Below are 22,360 nucleotides of genomic sequence, written 5' to 3' on the forward strand. Positions count from 1 at the left end.
CCAGCCTTATGGTTTTGGAAGGACTCTAGCAGTGTCCATGTAAAGTATTAAATATGTGAAGGAAGAAATGAAGAAATATCAGAAAAAAGGAAAGACGAAAGGAAGGAAGGAAGGAAGGAAGGGAGGGAGGGAGGGAGAGGAGGGGAGAGGATGGGAGAGGAGGGGAGAGGAGGGGAGGGGAGGGGATTATTCTAGAAATTATCAACTCCATGACAAACGTTTCAAAATTAGGCCCTGAAATACTATTTACTGCATTTCAAGTATTGGGATCTCTGCTGCAAAAACACATCAGGGTGACCAACCATGAGAAGAGACTGTTGGTTGCAGGTGGGGGAATAGTATGATCTCTGCTCACTGGAATGGCTTTCTCAGTTGATTTTGTGATGAGGCTTGGTTCCTTTAGACCTCACCTATCCCATTTCTGCTTTAATCACATTAATTGTATAGGGGCTCTGATAGTCCTAAATATTACTTTTAAGCATTTTCTTGCTTATCTCTGAATAATTACATGTGATAAAATGAAGAAGCTACAAAATTTCTAACCCATTGATGGTTTTATATGCTGTTTAAAATTTTTTCTTCGTGCTGAAATTCCGTTTAGAATCTATAAGACTTTTAATGAGATAGTTATTCGATAACATTTAAGTACTTACAGTGATTAAAAACCCATAGAAATTTTTTTAAAAAATTCTATGTTACATAACCTTCTGGAATAAAGTCAATCTAGCCAGCATTTTTTTAATAGACTTTTCTAAAATGAGAAGTGATACATTTCAAGAGGAAGATATTTTGTTGCTTTTCAGACAAGGGCTGAAGATTGCTTATTTAGAATGATTTTCAGGTCTCAAAATATGCTCTTCAAAAACCAGTCTAAAATAGGAATGACACTTAGGATAGAAATAAAACAAAGTATTTTCTCTGAATTAACGTGTGAATAATTATTATTTTTATTGACTGTTCACAAAAACATCATGAGGAAGGTACTAAGAAAGGTGAGACACAGAAAGGAAATGATTCAAGAAGTGATTTTGTCACTGTGCTCAATCAAGCATATTATATCACTGTTGTTATAATTATCCAACTCTTGATGAGTTACCAGCTGAAAGATCTTACTTAAAGCAGCTCCTTACCAGAAGAGCCAATATTACAGATGAAGTCCAAAGGCTGTCTGCTGGAGAATTTCTCTTGCTCAGAGGAGGTCAGCCTTTTGTTCAATTCAAGCCTGCAACTGATTGGATGAGGCTCACTCTTTGCTCAAAGTCCACTGATTTAAATGTTAATCTTATCCAAAAACAAACAAACAAAAATCATAGAAACATCCATAATAGTGTATGACCAAATAGCTTGGCACCATCGTCCAGGCATGTTGATGCCTAAAATGGATTATCACAGTCACCAACATCATAAATTGTGCATTTGCCCCACAGTGGACCAGTCATGCTTTCTCTGAACATGAACTTCAAATCCATTGTCAATGCACCAAATAACCAGGTTTTCAGACTTTCCATGCAGAACTTCAAAACCAGGCCTGAGAATTGATTCCTTGAATCTACTGAGGTGTCAGGAGGGACTTTCTTCCCTGGAGGGAATGCTCTATTCCATAATCCATCACTCTATTTGATTTTCACTCAGAAATGTGACCGAGCCTATTTACTCTGCAAACTGCCCTTCTCCCTCCTCCAGGTGATAAAGGCTATGTGTACTCTCTTTCCTTTCTTGCCCTGACTGCTAAGGAGCTCATAGCAAAAGCTGGACTCTCTGGTTGTCATTTCCATGGACCTGGATGCCATGAGATCACTGTCTCTTCTACTCTTTTCTTCCTCTTTTTGGGTGGTTATATTCCTGGTGAACTTTGTTCTGACATAATCCGTAAGTTCTGGGTGAGTCAACTCAATTCTGAGCAAATCAGGGTAGTATAATGCCTTGGGGACACTGTCCCCAGTGTCACTTGGAGACAAAGTGACATTGGTTGAGATTCTAGCTCTGTGCTTATTGGCTCTGTGGTTTTACTGGTTGGTCCTCTGTTTTTCACTTATCCAACTGGAATAGAAGATGTAAAGCAACTAACTCAAGGCCTGCTGCATTATATATAATCTATATACTCATTAAAGGTTAGCTTTTTTTTTTTTTTTTAAGCTGCTCCTTCCTGTCTGTAGAGAAGCATTTTGTTTGGTTGCCTTATACTCATTCACTTATACTATTCAGATTATTGCTGATATTATTTGTAAAATATGTACAGAGGGATTAAAACCCAAGTTTATGTATGTTTTTGATAATATTGAAAAACTAAAAACTATGGGCCCAACAGAAGCCCAAGCAAACTTTAATACTAATATATAAAAGAAGATGTCTAGGGCACATTAACCTATATTGATTGAATTTTATCATAAACAATTGAACTTTTCTGGTATTGTTTTTGAAAAATGAGAAATTTCATTAACAAGTCCATTTAAATGTGTCCTACATTATTCTGTGATGTGCCAAGAAAAATATTAATTTTTATTGCAACAAATGGCATGCATTTATTAACAGTAAATCACTCAAGCCTAGAAATTAGGAAATCTCATGTATTCAGGTTCACCAAAAAACAAATAAATAAAATAAAAGTAATGATGGATCTAGCCAGTTTTACTTTGGGTTGGATGCATGTCCACAGAATTGTAAAGCTGCTTCACTCAAAATTACCTGAATGAATACATCTGAAACTTTGCTCCTCTTTTTGACTCAGAGTTTCATGGAACTGCATTTTACTAATGACCAATCTTATAGTGTTCACCCATTATTTTTCATGAAATGAAAATATTGAGTTTGCTTAAGATAAAACACTGTTGTATAGATTTAGTATTCTCAGAGTTTTCAGTATTTTCAGAGAGGAAGCAGGAGGGAACCATGGAAAAGGAGAGTAAAATCATCAGTTCTAAATTTCAAAAACTCACTTTGGTGTAAGATAGCCCAGATCTATTTCCTAAAGCTCTCACATTATAAGATTTTTCCTCTGTAAGATTCAAGTTTAAAAACGTATTAGAAACCACTTTTGACAAATTATTGTTACATTGTTTAGTGATATTGCACTACTAGTTTCATAGCACCGATATGTACAAAGTTAAAAGCAGTTCTACAAAGTTCTTTGTTTTGTTTTTGTCTTTTGCGGGTTTGTTGTTTCTTTTGCTTTCTAAACTCATTTTGCTTGTTTTCTATAGTTAGGTTTTACCTAACAATCAATAAAGCTAGTTAAAGAGCAGAGTTTCAATGTACTTGCTTTTGCTTAAATAATCATTTAAATATATTTGTAGTGCCCAGTGTGACACATCTAATTTGTTCTTTGTTCTATTAAATGGGCCTCTGGAAACCAGAAAAGATCAATATGAAGTTATCCAGCAGAAGAAAATTCATCATTTTTCTAGAACCCAAGTATCTTGAATGATTTTTTGAAACTCAGCTCTTTGCTATGTGCCTAGTTCCTAGTGTGCTTGCAAACTCAACTTTCTGCAGATTTCAGAAGCCAATCCCACACTTTTCCTTACACCACAAGTTCAACTAAAAGCTAACTTTTCCTCTTCTCCCTGCCAGCAGTCAGAGGAACCATTTGATAATATTATCAGATTGCCCAAGTTCATCTGGGTGCAGCTATTAATATTTCAGAAATGATTAAATTCACAACATGACTCTAGTGTGAATCACCAATATTGTGGTCAAGGATGGTTTGTCACCTTAAAACACAGAGTTGTTTCCTACTCTAGAAGTCATGCTAGGTGCAAAATGGACATTAAGACAGTAGCAGGGCTATGAGTGTGTGGTTGGGTTAAAAAAAAATGATTTAGCAGCCAGGATCAAACTTTTAATGAAATTATATCCCACTGTTTATTTAAAAAGGTTTTGGGTTGACAACATTAGATTGTAACTTTTGATTGCAAGAAACAATAAATAGAAATATATACCATACAGTTTGAAGGAAATAAAATGGGTAAATCTCAGCACTTGGCTATAATCTCTAAGCGACACTGTTCTCAATTTTTAGAGTTAAATGATAATCTGGGACATTTATTAAAACTGTAAGTTTTTGGGCCCTATACTAACAGATTCTGATTTGGTAGATAATGGCTTTTGGCCCATGAATCTACATTTTTAATAAAAATACAGGTTTATTTTCACATCACAGCCTAAAAACTCTCCCAGACCTGGTAGACAAGGGGCTGGTGAAAACAGTCTTTCAGCCAGAGACCAGAGGCTTCAACTTGAACTGGCTGATACAAAGAAAAAACGTTCTGTCACTTATCTCTGTCTTCAGAGTTCTCTCAATTTGATTACCTAATTATTTTAGAGAGTTTTAAGTCTTTTTAGTGCAATTAAACTGTTTTACTATCAGTTATTTGCTGAATGGGTAAATTTGCCAATACTTTCATGCAAACTTTTGACTAGTCCTAATTAAGGTGAAACAAAACCAAACAAAAAGACACAGCCCTAGTCTCAAGGATCTTCTGAAGTCTGAATAGAGATGGATAGCATTCTACACAGATTCTCCAGAAATGAGTTATTCAACTCCATGTTCTTCCATGTAAAGGCACTGAGACTTCAGAAAAAGCAGAGCGCATTGTCATCTGTACTAAGATAACTGGATAGAGAATTTTGGAAAGAGTGATTTTATAGTGGTTGACACCACTTTCCTCAATTCCACTTTACTTCCCAGTGCTAATAAAAGCCTGTTTTTTAGCATCTTCATATGTATTAGCATAATTAAACTCTTATTTAGAAAGCTTGATATCTGAGAAAGCCACTGTATCAGTATAATTTTGTTTTGTTTTGTTTTGTTTTGAGACACAGTCTCACTCTGTTGCCCAGGTTGGAGTGCAATGGCACGATCTCAGCTCACTGCAACCTCTGCCTCCCAGTTTCAAGCTATTTTCCTGCCTTAGCTTCCCGAGTAGCTGGGATTACAGGTACCTGCCACCATGCCCGGCTAATTTTTGTATTTTTAGTAGAGACAGGGTTTCACCATTTTGGTTAGGCTGGTCTCAAACTCCTGACCTCAGCTGATCCGCCCTACTCGACCTCCCAAAGTGCTAGGATTATAGGTGTGAGCCACCACGCCGGGCCTAATAAGATGTTTCATATGTTTTCTCAAATGCTTTTTAGAAGCAATTTTATTCACCAAAATTAGGCAGTTACTGAATGTTTACCACATGTTATGCATTGACAGGATTGAAGTATTGAGCTAAACACTCCAAAATTCTTGGTTTTATGGAGTTTACATTCTAACGAAGAAAACTAGAAAACTCACACAAGTATATAAGCAAAACATAAAAAAAAAAAGAACAACGTAGTCTAACTTTAATGTGTTTAGCCTAAATAACTAGAAGGATGGATTCTTCACTGATAGGGAAGACTATCAGAGGAGCTGTTTTGGGGAAAGATTAGCTGTATGATTGAGTGGACATGTACTTGACATGTCTTCAATTATATTTAACCATATATTATCTTCAGAAATTTTTAAATCCCAAACATCAAAATGTACTGCACTATCATCAGTTTGTAGAAGTAGTAAATAAATATTCCTGAACTGGTATTGTTAATTGGGCAAAGAATATTTTACCTTTCAAAAATGTGATCCCAGCGTATATAAATCTCCTTAAAACAGTTCCCCTATAGGTCAACAATGATCTTTTTATTTCAAAATCAATAGTAAGAACCATGAACCATGCAAAACTACCCCAAAGTCTGAGGAAGACAAGAGGCCAAAGAAAGAGGCTGACAAATCCAATTTCTCAGAAAGAAACATTTAAGCGGGACTTACAAACGGAAGCCACATCTGCGTCTCAGGTGGTGGCAAGATAAGATGGTGAATCCCTGTGCCATTGCCCCTTAGACCCAGGGTTTATATACCACAGGGAAAGGGTGGTGCAGAAGGGATGTATAGAGCAATTGAGGTATCATAACATCAAGGTTGTTTGACCTAATGGCAGAATTTATGGTAAGAAACAAGGAACAATACATAAGCTGGAATTCTTATAGGCCTTCCTGGAACTGGGGTTAATCAGATGCCAGCATAGTGGATTAGCATCCAAGATGAAGTTGCTTTGACCTCCAGACAGATGTTTCTATCCTAACATGTTTCTTTTTATTCAAAATCTGTATTAAAGTTGTACCACTATTCTATGTTTTCCCTTTTAAAAACTCTTATGAAAGTTGTTAGAGACTTTGTTTGATTTCCCATGATAATCTCAGGACCTAACACATTGAGTATATAGATTTATGAGCTGGTATCAAGGAAATATATGTTGTGTGAATGGATGAGGAATACATTTCAGAGCTGTTCACTAACTATTCTTTAGTGGAAGTTTACTTCTTAGATGATAGTTACATAGTTTTAAAGACAATTTTACAAAAACTAAAAGAATTTCAGAAATGAAGAAATAAAAAGAATCTCCATTTCAAACACTGGTTCTGAATATCATTTAGTTTAAAGACATTTACTTTTTAGATGTCTTTCAGAGGGTAACAAAACCTAACAGTAATAAGATAAAATGGCATCAACTTGTGTTTGAAAAGTTTATTCCCAGAGCAAGATTTTTCAAGACTGTAGTGACATTACGTATCCTAAAGAAGGATATGAGAAGCTTTTAGTTTAACTGATGTTTGACATTTTGTATTTAAAATGATGTCTCCACAATATACATTATTCTCCTCATTCCCAATTTCCCTAACACAGAAACAATGGAAATAATGTGTGAACACATTAAGAATCTGTACCACTAGTACTCAGAAATTCCTGGTCCAAACTCTTTTTTTTTTTTAAATTTGGAACTTGCATTGGTTTGTGCAAATCATTTCAATCTTACATACCAATGATTCTATGTTAGTTTATTAGACATCTTTAAGAAACATCATTGAAAACCAAAGCAATTTCTCTTATGAGTATTTTATGTTGTAATCATGTATTTAAGGCATTTTTGAATTTGGACTTTACAAATTGAAGTTTCAGATAATTCAAACAACAGAAGCACTGAAATTCCCCTTTGTAGATAGGATAGTGGTGGGAGTAGGGAGAAAGCTCTGCTTATCTCAGTTGCAGATCATCTGGGGGTTATTTTAAAACATAGATGCTCACAGTACATCTCTAAGGATTCTAATTTAACATATCTCTGGGGAAAGCGAGATACCAGAATTCTCTATTTGAGGGTGATTCTAATGTGCAGCAAGATTGAGAATCGCTGGCACAGGTAAACAAATAAAGGTAATGCACATGTAAGGGCAACATTTAACTACCTAAGGGAAAAGTATTTTTTCATCTCAAGTATACAGAATATATTTGAATGTCATAAAATATTTTTTCCTTAACGTTTCTATAATTCAATTTTTAGCACTCACACGGCCCTGCCTAAGTGAGCCTGCAGGTTCACTAGAAAAGGAAAGATGCCTTCCAACATTCTCCAAGTAACTATGGAGACTTTACAAACTGGGTTACAATTATCTTCCATAGTCTTTCTAATCTTTCGATGAACATGAAATCCTCTGGTTTCCACTCTGATAAATATATAGGGTAAACTCTCCAAGCACATTGCTTTATTTTATTCTGCTAAGCAAGAATAACATGGACCCTGCTGTTTGCCATTGCATCTGGATCACCAGAGTTGGTTTTACTGGATGAAAGTCATGTCTGAAATAGATTAATGTGATAGGGATGTCGATCCTGAAAAATTATGTCAAGTAAACTTGTATAGTCTCCTTCAGAGCTTTAATTTTTTAAAAAAGCAAAACAAAACAAAAATCAAACAAAAAGTCACCAAGTTCTTTACAAGTAGCTTTTGTTATTATTTATCTTTCAGTCTCCGTGTTCTCATATTCCTCCTCACTCCCCACATAGCAATATATTGGCTTTCAATACAACTGTTTTATACATGAAAGGAAGTAACGTTATATTCTATATTCAGTCTGTTTCTGGGAGTGTGATAATTTCCCTGAAATTCTGAATTTGGAACATCCAGTTGGCAGGGAAATTACTTGTTTCTCACATATTAATATAAAGGTTTTGACTGCAATAGTTTATACTAAAGGGGACATGGTTTAACATTGCTCTGAAGCGGAAAAAGTTCCCCTTAGAATCCTGAGATCTTTCTGCGAGAATCAGTCTCCTTCACTCAGAATATCTCCCCTTTTCACTATTCAAATCAACCTGCATTCCACTCAATTTCCTTGTGCTGGATTATTATTTTTTTTTTTTGTCTCTGATCAAACTATTTTCTTTCTTATCTCTTATTTCCTCTGACTCATATGAAATGACATTAGCTAATCTAATATGATGGTGAATACTATTGACAAAACCTCAAATTATCATAAATATTGAAATACCCTGTGCATTTTTATATACACAAATTTATATTATATTATCAAACTTTATGAAACCTGCATTGTTAAGACCTTGGAGAAAACCAATATTCAAATATCTCACATGGTAGATTTCTGCTTTAAGCAACAAGATATCCTAAGCAAATGTAAACACCCTCCAGCTAGCTCTGTTTCCCACATAATGCTAAGAATTTAGTAATACTGAAAATTGGAACAAAACATCGATACAAAGCTAAGCTTAAATGAAAAAAGGGTGTATCTACAGTTTTCAAAATGAAGTAGGCACATAAAATCTTACAGAAAGATACATGGAATGATACTTTGATAGAATGAGGTCAATTTAGGGGCATGAATACAGAACCTAATAAGAAGACAGTACATTAACATCCATTTGGAGATGTTAGCAATTATATATGGAGATGTTGCCTTGAGGCCAACCAAGACATGGAGGAGGTTCTTTAGTTTGTGTAAGGCCTGCAGACAAGGCTGGGAACATTAACAAGATATGCTTCAAGTCACCATTGGATCAATGAAGCAACAGCTCATGCACCTTTTGTCTAATAAAATAGTGTACAACCAGTAAAACCACTACCTTTCATAGCATGCACCAGAAATATACTTTTAAAAGTATCTTCTATCATTGCTTAAAAAGTTTTCTTGTATATGGTCACAAATTTGATGGTAAGGACCATAATTAGATCCTGCAGAGTACCTAGTAGTATTCCTTCGAGTCAAATATGACAGATGCTAATACTTGATGTTGAGATCAACTTGTCTATATTAAATAGCTCTTTATGAAATCTCATTTTGTGACCTTAATAAGAGATAAAGACCAGTTGTGATGAAAGCAGTTACTATAGTCACTGAAGATGTGTTAGAAATAAGAAAGACATCCTATTTCTGCCTGTTGACTTGCTTTTTCAAGATACCTAAGCCAGAACATGAATCTAAAAGAACTTGGGTAGAAGGTGGTAGAACATGGAAAGGAATATGCTGAACTTATAAAACATAGGCAATGACATGTATGTACACACCTACACATTATTTTTCTTCAAATGGGTTGTTTTGGATTTGCTTGCCTAAGTCCTTGGTTCCTCCAACTTTGTCACTCCAATGTGTTTTATCATTGAGCCTTGATGGTTTCCTTCAGGTAAGTTATTGATGTTAATGTCAATATGTTCATGTATCAATGCACACTGTATACACAGTATTTAGCACAGTCCCTAGCACTTAATAGAGAATTTTTTTGAATAAATGAAACTTATCTAATCCAAAATGAATTTCTTCCTAGAATGGAAGTGTAAGAAAGTTATAATAAATTACATTTTTTAAAAAGAGTATAGTTATATTGGCTCTGTATATGGTTAATTTGCAATCATCTTGGCTGACCCTTCCTTTCTTTGTTACCACAGAACAGGAGGTCTTGGCGTTGAACACTGTGTTGGGAGTGAAATCAGCCAGTTGGCACTAAAAAATTTAAACATGATCCCTCCTTTGCATATTACAGTGGGCCAATGGGAAGAAAGCCAATGTGACAGCGTCTGGAGTGCCTTGGCCAGGACCCAAAGCCTATCTGGCTTTGAAATATAGACTTGAAATGCTCCGATTAGATTGGGCAGGAAACAGGGATGGTCATTATCTCTTGGGTGGAGGACCACATGCTCTCTCTATTCATATGCTGGCTTCTCTTACTGAAATGCATGTCAAAAATGTGTCTGTAAAGATTAAAGGCATAAGTTGAGCTAATTTTATCTTAGTTAAGTACATTTCGTAAAAATAGAACTGAGATGCTGAATCAAATAGACTGCAACACCTATATTAATGGTTTTAAGCTATGTTTTTAGCAGACATTAAACAGGCAAGACAAAACTTCCAATTTTTAATTATCTGAACATTGCTGTAACTGTCTAATCCTACAAGGCTGTTGTAATTGCCAGGATCACACCAAAGCCATGGAGTCTGCAACATGCAGCGTCTTCTTATCGTTCATGGCCACAGGTGTGAGCTATTTGTTCTTGGTTTCAACCTCTTAGCCTTTTGACTCTAACTTAATTGCACTTTGAACTCCATATCTGAGCTGTAGTACCTGTCTTTGACTTTGGCCCTACTCCCAGACTACGTTGCAGATCTCTCCAAGCTTGCTATCTATGCACACTCCCCATCCACCTTCCACTCTCACCCTCACCCAAAGCCTCAGATTACCCTAAATGTATTCTGTCCTAGCTCAGCCAGCTCCCCTCCCAACCCATATAATTCCCCTGTAATTGGATGGAGACATTTACGGATGCTACTCAGACCTGGCTTTGACTCAGTCCCATTAGCAGACCTGGACAATACTTTTTACAACATCATTATATTTCCATTTGTACAGTTTGGTCCAATCTGTTTTCAACCAACTGACCACACTATTCACCCTGAAGTTCACTGGACCAGATTTTACCTAATAAATGTTATATAAACCCTATAAGCATTATTTTTCCCTGGATCTTACAACTTACTCCCATTGCAAGGTCGGCCCTGCCTTTTATATTTTCTCCCCCTCCCTTTTCATCAACTCATTTTTCTCAACTGCTTTGCCACATGATGCCAATATAAAATGCAAACTCCATGCCTAGAAGACTCTTAGGTACTCAGATTCCTGTATATCTCTCAAATCTTATCTTTTAGAACTGTCTCCTCACCGCTCACCCATTGTGTTTTAGTCACACTGACCTTTATATACGGCTCTTCCACCATCCTAAGCTTATTTCCAATTTGGAGTCTCCTTACTTGCTATTCCTTTTGCCTGCACTACTCCTCTTTGAAGTATTGTGCTTACCATTTATATCTTAGCTCACATATCACCTTGGAAACACACAACTGGGTCACCTTTCCAGCCATAATTCATCCTTAAAGTTTCCGTCCACAACATTTCCAGTATGTCCTTTGTACTATTAATTATCATTTCAAATTACCTTAATTATGCGTTCATGTTTTTATTATACATTCCCCCCCCCATTTAAATGTAACTTATTTAAGAGCAGTACATTTTATGTCTTGTTCTCTGTCTTACCACCCATTATGAAGGTGACTGGAAAATAGAAGATTGTCATGAAATATTGATTGAATTAATAAAGAAGGCAAACTACATAAAAAATGGGTGTTACTTAAATGAGTTTTTAATAACTTTGTTCTTTTTATTTTTTATTTTTTAGATGGAATTTTGCTCGTTGCCCGAGCAAAACATGATGATTCATCATGTTTAAAATAAATGTAATAATACAAACCTTTTCTGATGAGTGGTTATGTTGATATATAATTTTTTTTTTCTTTTAAGTACAAAGTTCCAGACAAATGTAATGAGTCCTTATTCCCTTGGAGACCTCTGAGTTAAACTAAATCTCTACAACATAAAGTAGTTTTATGGTGTAATCTTGGCTCACCACAACCTCCACCTCTGAGGTTCAGGTGATTCTCCTGCCTCAGCCTCCCAAGCAGCTGGGATTACAGGCATGTGCCATCATGCCCAGCTAATTTAGTATTTTTAGTAGAGACGGGGTTCTCCATGTTGGTCAGATTGGTCTCGAACTCCTGACCTCAGGTGATGCACCCTCCTCGGCCTCCCAAAGTGTTGGGGTTACAGGCATGAGCCACTGCACCTGGCCGACTTTGTTCTTACTATATCCTTTATGTTTGATGATATAAGCAAATTATTCATCTAAATTAAGGTGGGTCCCTTATATTGTATAATATACTCATTATTTTATTGTGTAAACCATAATTCAAAATTCACTGGTGAGGATAAAGAAAATTGCTTAAAATGGTGATAAATTTAGGCTGGAGAAGATTTCAAAAATTTAAACAATTTTTTATTTTATGAATCCTCATTGTAGAAAACACATTTGTCTGAGGGAAAGAGTGTAACTTCGTAATAATACAACAAACTTTTCAAAGACAACAATGACTCTAATTTCTCACTGTCTGCCAACTGAAAGTTCACATATAATATGATCCATGTTTGCCTTTGTGTATTCAAATAAGTTTGTGAGGTCCTAAAAAAGATCGGGTATGAAATCAGCCACTGGCCTTACAAAGACTACAGAAGACTTTGATCAAAAACATTTGTCCTCATTTCATCTCTGCCATGGAACCAGCTGTATGCAGCCTGGTAATTTGGTACACTTTTTCATTCTGTGTTTCTACTAAATTCCTATATCTCTTCTCAGTTTAATCAAGATGTGTATAGTTATTCTTTCATTAATTTAAGTGCTAATTAGCCCAGCTATTCAATATATATTTATTTTGTTCTTACTCTGAGCTAATCACAGGGCTAGGTACTGTGCTGTGGCAAAAAGAGACTGATGATTCAACCTGACACTCCTGTGATTCTGTGTCTGTCACTTCAGGTCTTTACATATTAGATTCATCATGTTTAAAATAAATGTAATAATACAAACTTTTTCTGATGAGTGGTTATGTTGATATATAATTTTTTTTTTCTTTTAAGTACAAAGTTCCAGACAAATGTAATGAGTCCTTATTCCCTTGGAGACCTCTGAGTTAATCTAAATCTCTACAACATAAAGTAGTTTTATTGTTGCTGTAGTAAAGATTAACTATAATTTATTAAATGTTGCCTACTTAATAATTGTTTGTACTATAAACTCAAATCTTAGATCTTGAGATGATCGTTTTTATTAGCACTGTTAACTGAAATTTTCATGATGTACATGTCAAGAAACAGCTCATGTAGTTTTGTGTTATTTATGAGATACTTAAGAATATTTGAGCTCAGATGTATAACTCTTAGAAGACAAATACCTGAAGATAGTAAAATCCTCATATAAAAATGATGGAGGTTAGTAGTTATTGCATTAAACTATAGCTTCCATCCATTTTGAAGTGAGTCCAGCATTTCTCCCCGAATTTATGGCTGAGGTGTATGAGCTTCATATTCACCATATGAGCTTTGTTGGAATCTGCAAACTGTTAAGTGACATAATTTTACATTTCACTGTATCAAATTGAGTGACAAGCTTTTGAGGTTACAGAAGAAATTGTTATAACAGAGATGTAGTCACTATAATCTTGTTCACTAAAAATAACTACTAAGTATGCTGAGTGCTTTCCAAGTGTTGGGCCTTGTACTAAGTGATTTTCATTTATTAATTCAACTAACTCTTCAATGAACTCTGTGAAATGGGTTCCTTTATCATTTCCATTTATTGCAGATTATAAAGAGGTCATGAAATTTTCATGAGAGCACTCAATGAAAGAGCTGTGATTTCAAAATTTCAAACTAGGCACTTTATTTTTTCATTCTTTTTTCATTTTTTTTTCATTCTTCCAGCTTCATTGAGGTATAATTGGCAAATAAAAATTGAATATATTCAAAATGTACAATGTGATGATTCTATATATGAATACATGGTGTAATGATTAATTATATGCAGACGTTAATAATCACACATTGCTACCATTGTGTGTGTGTGTGAAGGCACTTAAGATCTACTATCACAGCAAATTTCCAGTAAATAAAGTATTATTAACTACAGTCATGTTGTGTATTAGATTCCCATAACTTATTCAGCTAGTAGCTAAAAATTTGTACCCTGTGACTAACATCTCCCTATTTCTCCCATTCCCCTAGCCCCTGGCAACTACTCCTCTACTCTCTGCTTCTGTGAGTTTGCCTTTCTAATCTCCTCTAAATGTTCTCTGATCTTTGGGTCTAGCACACAAAAGGAGCAGGAATTTGGAAGGAGAATGGGCCAGATATGGCCAAGGAGAAGAGCAACAACTCTTCATTAATCCTATATTCTGTGACACAGAGCCTGATTTCTTTCATGAAATAATAATTGCCTTTCTAGAGTAAGTGTAACTAATTCTTTAAAGGCCAGGGTACATTTCATTTTTATTTTAATTCAGTCCTTTGTAATTTCTCCAATATATATGTACTTTTTTCATTCTTTGGCAGTTACTTATATTATGATGTGTGAAATTCATACCCAAGTTTATCTTAATGTGTTGTAATTATAATTTTTATTTATGGAGTCATTTATTCATTCCTCAAAATTTCATTGAACATGTCTGTGAACCATGTATTAAGAAAACAAAGAGGAATAAGGTAAGCCATCTGACCTTGAGTATCTTACCTTTGGTATTAAAAAAAAAAGGAATAGAGTACCTCATATATAAAATTCATGTGTAATCCTGTTGTTACATAAGACAAAACAAAATTGTATTGATTATAATCAAACCACTTACATTTCTATGATTTCTTAAACAGCAAGACAAGAGGTAAAACTGAAAATTCTCGAGGAAGTAGATTAATAGTTAAGAAAATGAATAACTTATTGAATAAATTGACTATGGAACTGTAGTCACAAATGAAATCATAAATACCCCAAAATCTTTGGCTACTGAAATAAATAAATATAATAAGGCATACTGAATAAAGAGAATGTTAGTGGCTTTTTACACACCTGCTCAATTTAGGTAAGTACAAATTATATAATTGATTTATTTTGATGTATAATTGATGTACTTAAAAATGATTTATAAGTACCAATTATACAATTATATAACTGGTTTAATATAAATTATGCAATTATACATATAAGTACAATTATACTAGAGTGTTTAGACTACTTTGTCTCTAAAAATTTGATATAAACTCCTCCAATTTCCTTACAATTTATTATTATGCTTGTTAGTATATTTTGCTTTGTTGCAGACAACAGGCATTACAGTGAATGTATTTTCACTGTGTCTGCATTCTATAGAATTTTAAATAAAAAATTTTATGGAGACACAATTCATGTGCCTTATAATTCACACATTTAATGTGTAAAATTCATTCAAAATTGTGCACACATCACCAAGATCAATTTTAGAATATTTTCATTACCCCAAAAAAGAATTCTACAGCCATTGTCAGTCACTTCCCATTCTTTCCCACCCCAATCCTAGGCAATCACTAATGTATTTGTCTCTATAAATTTGCCTGATTTGAACATTTCGTATAAATGAAGTCATGCAATATTTCATCTGACTTGTTTCTTTCAATTGGCATAATCTTCTCAAGGTTTAACTGTGTTGTACTATGTGTCTATGATTTATTCATTTTAATTGTCAAATAATATTCTATTCTATAGATATACCATATTTCTATCCATTCCTCAGTTCATCAACATTGGTGGTGATTTTCACTTTTTTACTTTAATGAATAATCCTGCTATGAACATTCATAAAAAAATTTTCTGTGTGAGCATGTTTTCATTTATTTTGGATATGTACACAGGAATAGAAATGGTATATCCTATGGTATCTATAAATTTCACTTTTTGAGGAACCGCAAACTGTTTTCCAAAGTAGATGCACAATTTTATATTCTGATTAGCAATGTATGGAGATTTCCATGTTTCCACATCCTGTCTGGCACTTATCATTTGTGAATAGAGACAATTTTACTTTCTCCCTTCCTATATAAAAGACTTTTTTTTCTCCTGTGGTTGCCTACCACCACTACAATTTTGAGTAGAAATTATGAAAGCTAATCCCTGTTTTGTTGCTGATCTTACACCCAACATTAGGTATAAATTTAGCCGTGGTTTTTTTTTTTTTTTTTGGAGACAGAGTCTCGCTCTGTCACCCAGGCTGTGGTGCAGTGGCTGGATCTCGGCTCACCGCAAGCTCCGCCTCCCGCCACCGCAATTCTCCTGCCTCAGCCTCCCGAGTAGCTGGGACTATAGGCTCCTGCCACCTCGCCCTGCTAGTTTTTTTGTATTTTTTAGTAGAGACGGGGTTTCACCGTATTAGCCAGGATGGTCTCGATCTCCTGACCTCATGATCTGCCCGTCTCGGCCTCACGAAGTGCTGGGATTACAGGCTTGAGCCACCGCGCCCCGGCCTAGCCGTGTATTTTTTAACAGATATTCTTTGTCAGGCTGAGGAAGTTCTATTTTATTCCTAGCTTGTTATCAGGAAGAGTAGTTGACTTTTGTATAGTGATTTTTCTTTATCTGTTGAGATGTTCAGTGACTTTTATCTTTGGTTTTATAAGTATGGTGTATTATATTACTTGATTTCTGGATGTCAAACCAAATTTGAAGTCCAGGAATAAAACCCACCTTGTTATGGGACATAAACTTTTTATATATTGCTGAGTTCAGTTTTCTAACATTCTGTTAATGATTTATGTGTCTATATTAGTAACATATTTATAGTTTTCTTTTGATTTTTTTCTGGCTATTATATTAGGACAATATTGGACCCATAACATGAAATGATAATTTTTCTTTCTTCTGTTTTCTGGAAGAGTCTGTGCAAAAAAAAAATTATTAAAAAACCTTTTTTAGAAGTTTGGTAAATTTTACCAGTAAATTCTTTTGAGTCTGTGCTTTTCTTGTGAGTGGTTGTTGCTACCTCAATCTCTTTACTTGTTATAGGACTGTTTAGATTTTGTATTTCTAATGTAGCTTCATTTCTCTTCTAGGAATTTGTCAGTTTCACCTATGATATCTAATTTTGGACGTACATTTGTAACAAACATATTACCTTACAACCCTTTTTATTTCTGTAAAGTTCACGGTAATGTTACTTACTTCATTCCTATTTGCAATCCCCTCTTCTTACATTGGTCAGTCTAGCTAAAAGTTTGTCAATGCTGTGGATCTTTCAAACAAACAACTTTTGGTTTAACTGATTCTTCCTATTGCTTTTCTCTTTTCCATTTGATTAATTCTCACTCTGTTTCTTATTATTTATCTTTTCTCTTTAATTCTGGTTTACTGTGATTTTCCCCCAGTGTCTTAACATGAAAGTTAGATTAAGATATTTATTCTGTTACAATGTAATCCTTTTCATCTATAAATTCATCTCTTTTCACTGTTTTCATGGCAGCCCCAAAGTTTGGGGTTGCTGTACCTTCACTTTTATTCATCTTGATTTTTCTTCTCTAATTTTTATGTTTTATGTTTTTTATGTTTTTTTCTCTATTTTATTGTTGGCTTATTGGTTATTTCGTAGTATTTTAATGTTCACATATTTGTGAATTTCCAAATTGTCTTCTTTGTTTATAATTTTGCTCCATTGTTGTTGAAGAAGCTATTTCAATTATTTTAAATTTGTTAAAGATTTTTGTTTTATATTTTATAGAGTTTCATGTGCATTTGAGAAAAAATTCTATTTTATCACCATTAGATTGAGTATCCTATGGATGTCTGTTAGGTATAGATGGTTTATAATTTGTTCAAGTCTCTTTCTTCCTTGCTGATCTTCACAGTTCAGTCTATTAATAATATTTTAATCTCCAATTATTAATTTTCTATTTATTCAATTGTATTCAGTTTGTTTTACTTATTCTAGTGTTTTGTGTTTAGTTATATATACTTTAAAACTGTTATGTTTTATTAAAAATTGTCCTTTTGATTGCTATAAAATGTTTTTCTTTGTTTCTAACTACATTTGAATTTGTGTGTGTATTGGTCCATTTTCACGCTGCTGATAAAGTCATACCTGAGACTGGGTTACAAAAGAGGTTTAATGGACTTACAGTTCCAAGTGGCTAGGGAGGTCTCATAATCATGGCAGAAGGTGAAAGTCACTTCTTACATGGTGGTGGCAAGAGAGAGAATGAGAGGAACCGAAAGCAGAAACCCCTTATAAAACAATCAGCTCTCATAAGAAATATTTACTACCACGAGAACAGTATGGCAGAAACTGCCCCCTTGGTTCAAGTATCTCCCACTCTGTCCTTCTTACAACACATGGGAATTATGGGATACAACTCAAGATTTGGGTGGGGACACAGAGCCAAACCATAGCATTCTGCCCCTGGCCCCTCCCAAATCTCATGCCCTCACATTTCAGAACCAATCACGCCTTCCCAACAGTCTCCCAAAGTCTTAACTCATTTCAGCATTAACTCAAAAGTCCACAGCCCAAAATCTTATCTGAGACAAGGTATGTCCCTTCTGCCTTTGAGCCTGTAAAATGAAAATCAAGTTAGTTACTTCCTAGATACAATGGGTGTACAGACATTGGGTAAATACAGCTGCTCCTAATGGGAGAAATGGGCCAAAACAAAGGGGCTACAGGCCTTGGGCAAGTCCAAAATCCAGCAGGGCAGTCAAATCTTAAAGCTCCAAAATGATCTCCTTTGACTCCATGTCTCACATCTGGGTCACACTGATGCAAGAAGTGGGCTCCCATGGCCTTGTGAAACTCCAACCCTGTGGCTTTGCAGGGTACAACCCCACTCCTGGCTGCCTTCATGGGCTGGTGTTGAGTGTCTGCAGCTTTTCCAGGTCCATGGTGCAAGCTGTTGATGGATATATCATTCCGGGGTCTGGAGGGCAGTAGCCCTCTTCTCACAGGTCTGCTAAGCAGTGCCTCAGTAGGGACTCTGTGTTGGGGTTCGGATCCCACATTTCCTTTTGCCGCTGCTTTAGCAGAGGTTCTCCATGAGCACCCTGCCCCAGTAGCAAACTTCTGCCTAGACATCTGGGCATTTCCGTACATCTTCTGAAATCTAGGTGGAAGTTCCTAAACCTTACTTCTTGACGTTTGTGCTCCCTCAGGCTCAACACTGGATGGAAGCTGCCAAGACTTGGGGCTTGCACCCTCTGAAGCCACAGCCCAAGCTGTATCCTAGCCCCTTTTAGTCATGGTTGGAGTGGCTCAGATACAGGGGACTTAGTCCCCATACTGCACATAGTAGAAGGATTATCTCTTTCACAGCTTTGCCTAGTGATTCCATGTAAGTGAATACTACTGGAAGGACAACATAGCACCCAACAGTTTATTAACTGGACTTTAGCACATAAAAACCAGCAAGCCCATCTTTTTCTCCTTGCTCTCCTTCTCATAGGAAAAAGGCACATAGGATAAACAGGATCCACCTCTCATATTTTGTACCCAAAAGGACTTAATCTGGGGCAACAAAAACTTTAAGATCGATAATTAGGGCATATCCCTACAAAGAAAAAGAAGGACAAAGGCCCTAGTGGGCAAAAACTCTATCTCAATCCTGACTCAAAAGCTTACCTGCACCCTCTCTGAAACGAATTTGTGAGGATGTTGTTTATGGGAATGCACCTTGATAGGGCAACTGGGTTGTGATGAAATACTCAGGAACCCAGCCCAGCTCTAGAACTCACCCCGAGCGCAAAGGCAATGTTGGGCACGCTTGTAAAGGACCACTAGAATCCAGCAGCATGAACCCCTTTCTTTGTGGTCAAGAAAGGCAGGAAAACAGGTGTAGGACTGCTACATCGGTGAGTGTAACTAATCCGATAAGCAGAGGTCCATGGGTTGTTATGCACCCTGGAAAGGAATAAGCATTAGGACCACAGAGGATACTCTAGGACTAATGTTCATCAGAAAATGACTAGGGGTGCTGGCATCCCTATATTCTTTTTTCAGATGGGAAATGTCCCCCGCAAGGCAAAAATGCCCCTAAGATATATTCTGGATAATTGGGACCAATTTGACCCTCAAGATACTAGGAAAGAAGTGACTTATATTCTTCTGCAGTATTGCCTGGCCACAATATACTCTTCAAGGGGGAGAAACCTGGCCCCATGAGGGAAGTATACATTATAACACCATCTTACAGCTAGACGTCTTTTGTAGAAAGGAAGGCAAATGGAGTGAAGTGCCATATGTGCAAATTTTCTTTGCATTAAGAGACAACTCGCAATTATGTAAAAAGTGTAATTTAATCCCTACAGGAAGTCCTCAGAGTCTACCTCCCTGTCCCGGTGTTCCCCCCCAGCTCCTTCCCCAACTAATAAGGACCCCCCTTCAACCCAAACTGTCTAAAAAGAGATAAACAAAGGGGTAAACAATGATCCCAAGAGTGCCAGTATTCCCCGATTATACCCCCTCCAAGCGGTGGGAGGAGGAGAATTTGTCCCAGTCAGATTGCATGTACCATTTTCCCTCTCAGACTTGAAGCAAATTAAAACAGACCTAGGTAAATTCTCAGATAACCCTGATGGCTATATTGATGTTTTACAAGGGATAGGACAATCTTTTGATCTGACATGGAGAGATATAATGTTACTGCTAAATCAGACACTAACCCTAAATGAGAGAAGTGCCGCCATAACTACAGCCCAAGAGTCTGGCAATCTCTGATATCTCAGTCAGGTCAATGATAGGATGACAACAGAGGAAAGAAAATGATTCCCCCACGGGCCAGCAGGCAGTTCCCAGTATTGGGGTGCAAAATCAGAACATGGAGATTGGTGCCACAGACATTTGCTAACTTGTGTGCTAGAAGGACTAAGACAAAACTAGGAAGAAGCCTTTGAATTATTCAATGATGTCCACTATAGCACAGGGAAAGGAAGAAAATCCTACTGACTTTCTGGAGAGACTAAGGAAGGCACTGAGGAAGCATACCTCTCTGTCACCTGACTCTATTGAAGGCCAACTAATCTTAAAGGATAAGTTTATCACTCAGTCAGCTTCAGACATTAGAAAAAAACTTCAAAACTCCACATTAGGCCCAGAGCAAAACTTAGAAACCCTATTGAACTTGGCAACCTCGGTTTTTTATAATAGAGATCAGGGGAGCAGGCAGAACAGGACAAATGGGATTAAAAAAAAAAAAAAAAAACAAATGGGATAAGAAAAAGGCCACCGCTTTAGTCATGGCCCTCAGGCAAGCAGACTTTGGAAGCTCTGGAAAAGGGAAAGACTGGGCAAATTGAATGCCTAATAGGGCTTGCATCCAGCGCGGTCTACAAGGACACTTTAAAGAAGATTGTCCAAATAGAAATAAGCCGCCCCCTCGTCCATACCCCTTATGTGAAGGGAAATCACTGGAAGGCACACTGCCCCAGGGAAAGAAGGTCCTCTGAGTCAGAAGCCACTAACCAGATGATCCAGCAGCAGGACTGAGGGTGCCTAGGGCAAGCGCCAGCCCATGTTGTCACCCTCACAGAGCCCTGGGTATGCTTGACCACTGAGGGTCAGGAGGTTAACTGTCTCCTGGACACTGGCGCAGCCTTCTCAGTCTTACTGTCTTGTCCCAGACATCTGTCCTCCAGATCTCTCACTATCCGAGGGGTCCTAGGACAGGCAGCCACTAGATACTTCTCTCAGCCACTAAATTGTGACTGGGGAAGAACTTTACTCTTTTCACATGCCTTTCTAATTATGCCTGAAAGCCCCTCTCTTTTGTTAGCGAGAGACATTCTAGCAAAAGCAGGGGCCATTATACACCTGAACACAGGAGAAGGAAAAAGGGTAAATATATACGCACACTCTAGGTATGCTTACCTAGTCCTCCATGCCCATGCAGCAACAAGGAGAGAAAGGGAATTCCTAACTTCTGAGGGAACACCTATTAAACATCAAGAAGCCATTAGGAGATTATTATTGACCGTACAGAAACCTGAAGAGGTGGCAGTCTTACACTGCCAGGGTCATCAGCAAGGAAAGGAAAAGGAAATAGAAGGGAACCACCAAGCAGATACTGAAGACGAAAGAGCTGTAAGGCGGGACCCTCCATTAGAAATGCTTATAGAAAGACCCCTAGTACGGGGTAATCCCCTCCAGGAAACCAAGCCCCAGTACTCAGCAGAAGAAATAAAATGGGGAAACTCACGAGGACATAGTTTCCTCCCCTCAGGATGGCTAGCCACTGAAGAAGGCAAAATACTTTTACCTGCAGCTAACCAATGGAAATTACTTAAAAACCTTCACCAAACCTTTCACTTAGGCAGTGGTAGCACCCATCAGATGGCCAAATCATTATTTACTGGACCAGGCCTTTTCAAAACTATCAAGCAGACAGTCAGGGCCTGTGAAGTGTGCCAAAGAAATAATCCCCTGCCTTATCGCCAAGCTCCTTCAGGAGAACAAGGAACAGGCCATTACCCAGGAGAAGACTGGCAACTAGATTTTACCCACATGCCCAAATCTCAGGGATTTCAGTATCTACTAGTCTGGGTAGATACTTTCACTGGTTGGGCGGAGGCCTTCCCCTGTAGGACAGAAAAAGCCCAAGAGGTAATAAAGGCAC

Source organism: Colobus angolensis, unplaced genomic scaffold, assembly GCF_000951035.1.
Source record: "Colobus angolensis palliatus isolate OR3802 unplaced genomic scaffold, Cang.pa_1.0 Scaffold290, whole genome shotgun sequence".
In the NCBI taxonomy this organism is placed as follows: Eukaryota; Metazoa; Chordata; class Mammalia; order Primates; family Cercopithecidae; genus Colobus; species Colobus angolensis.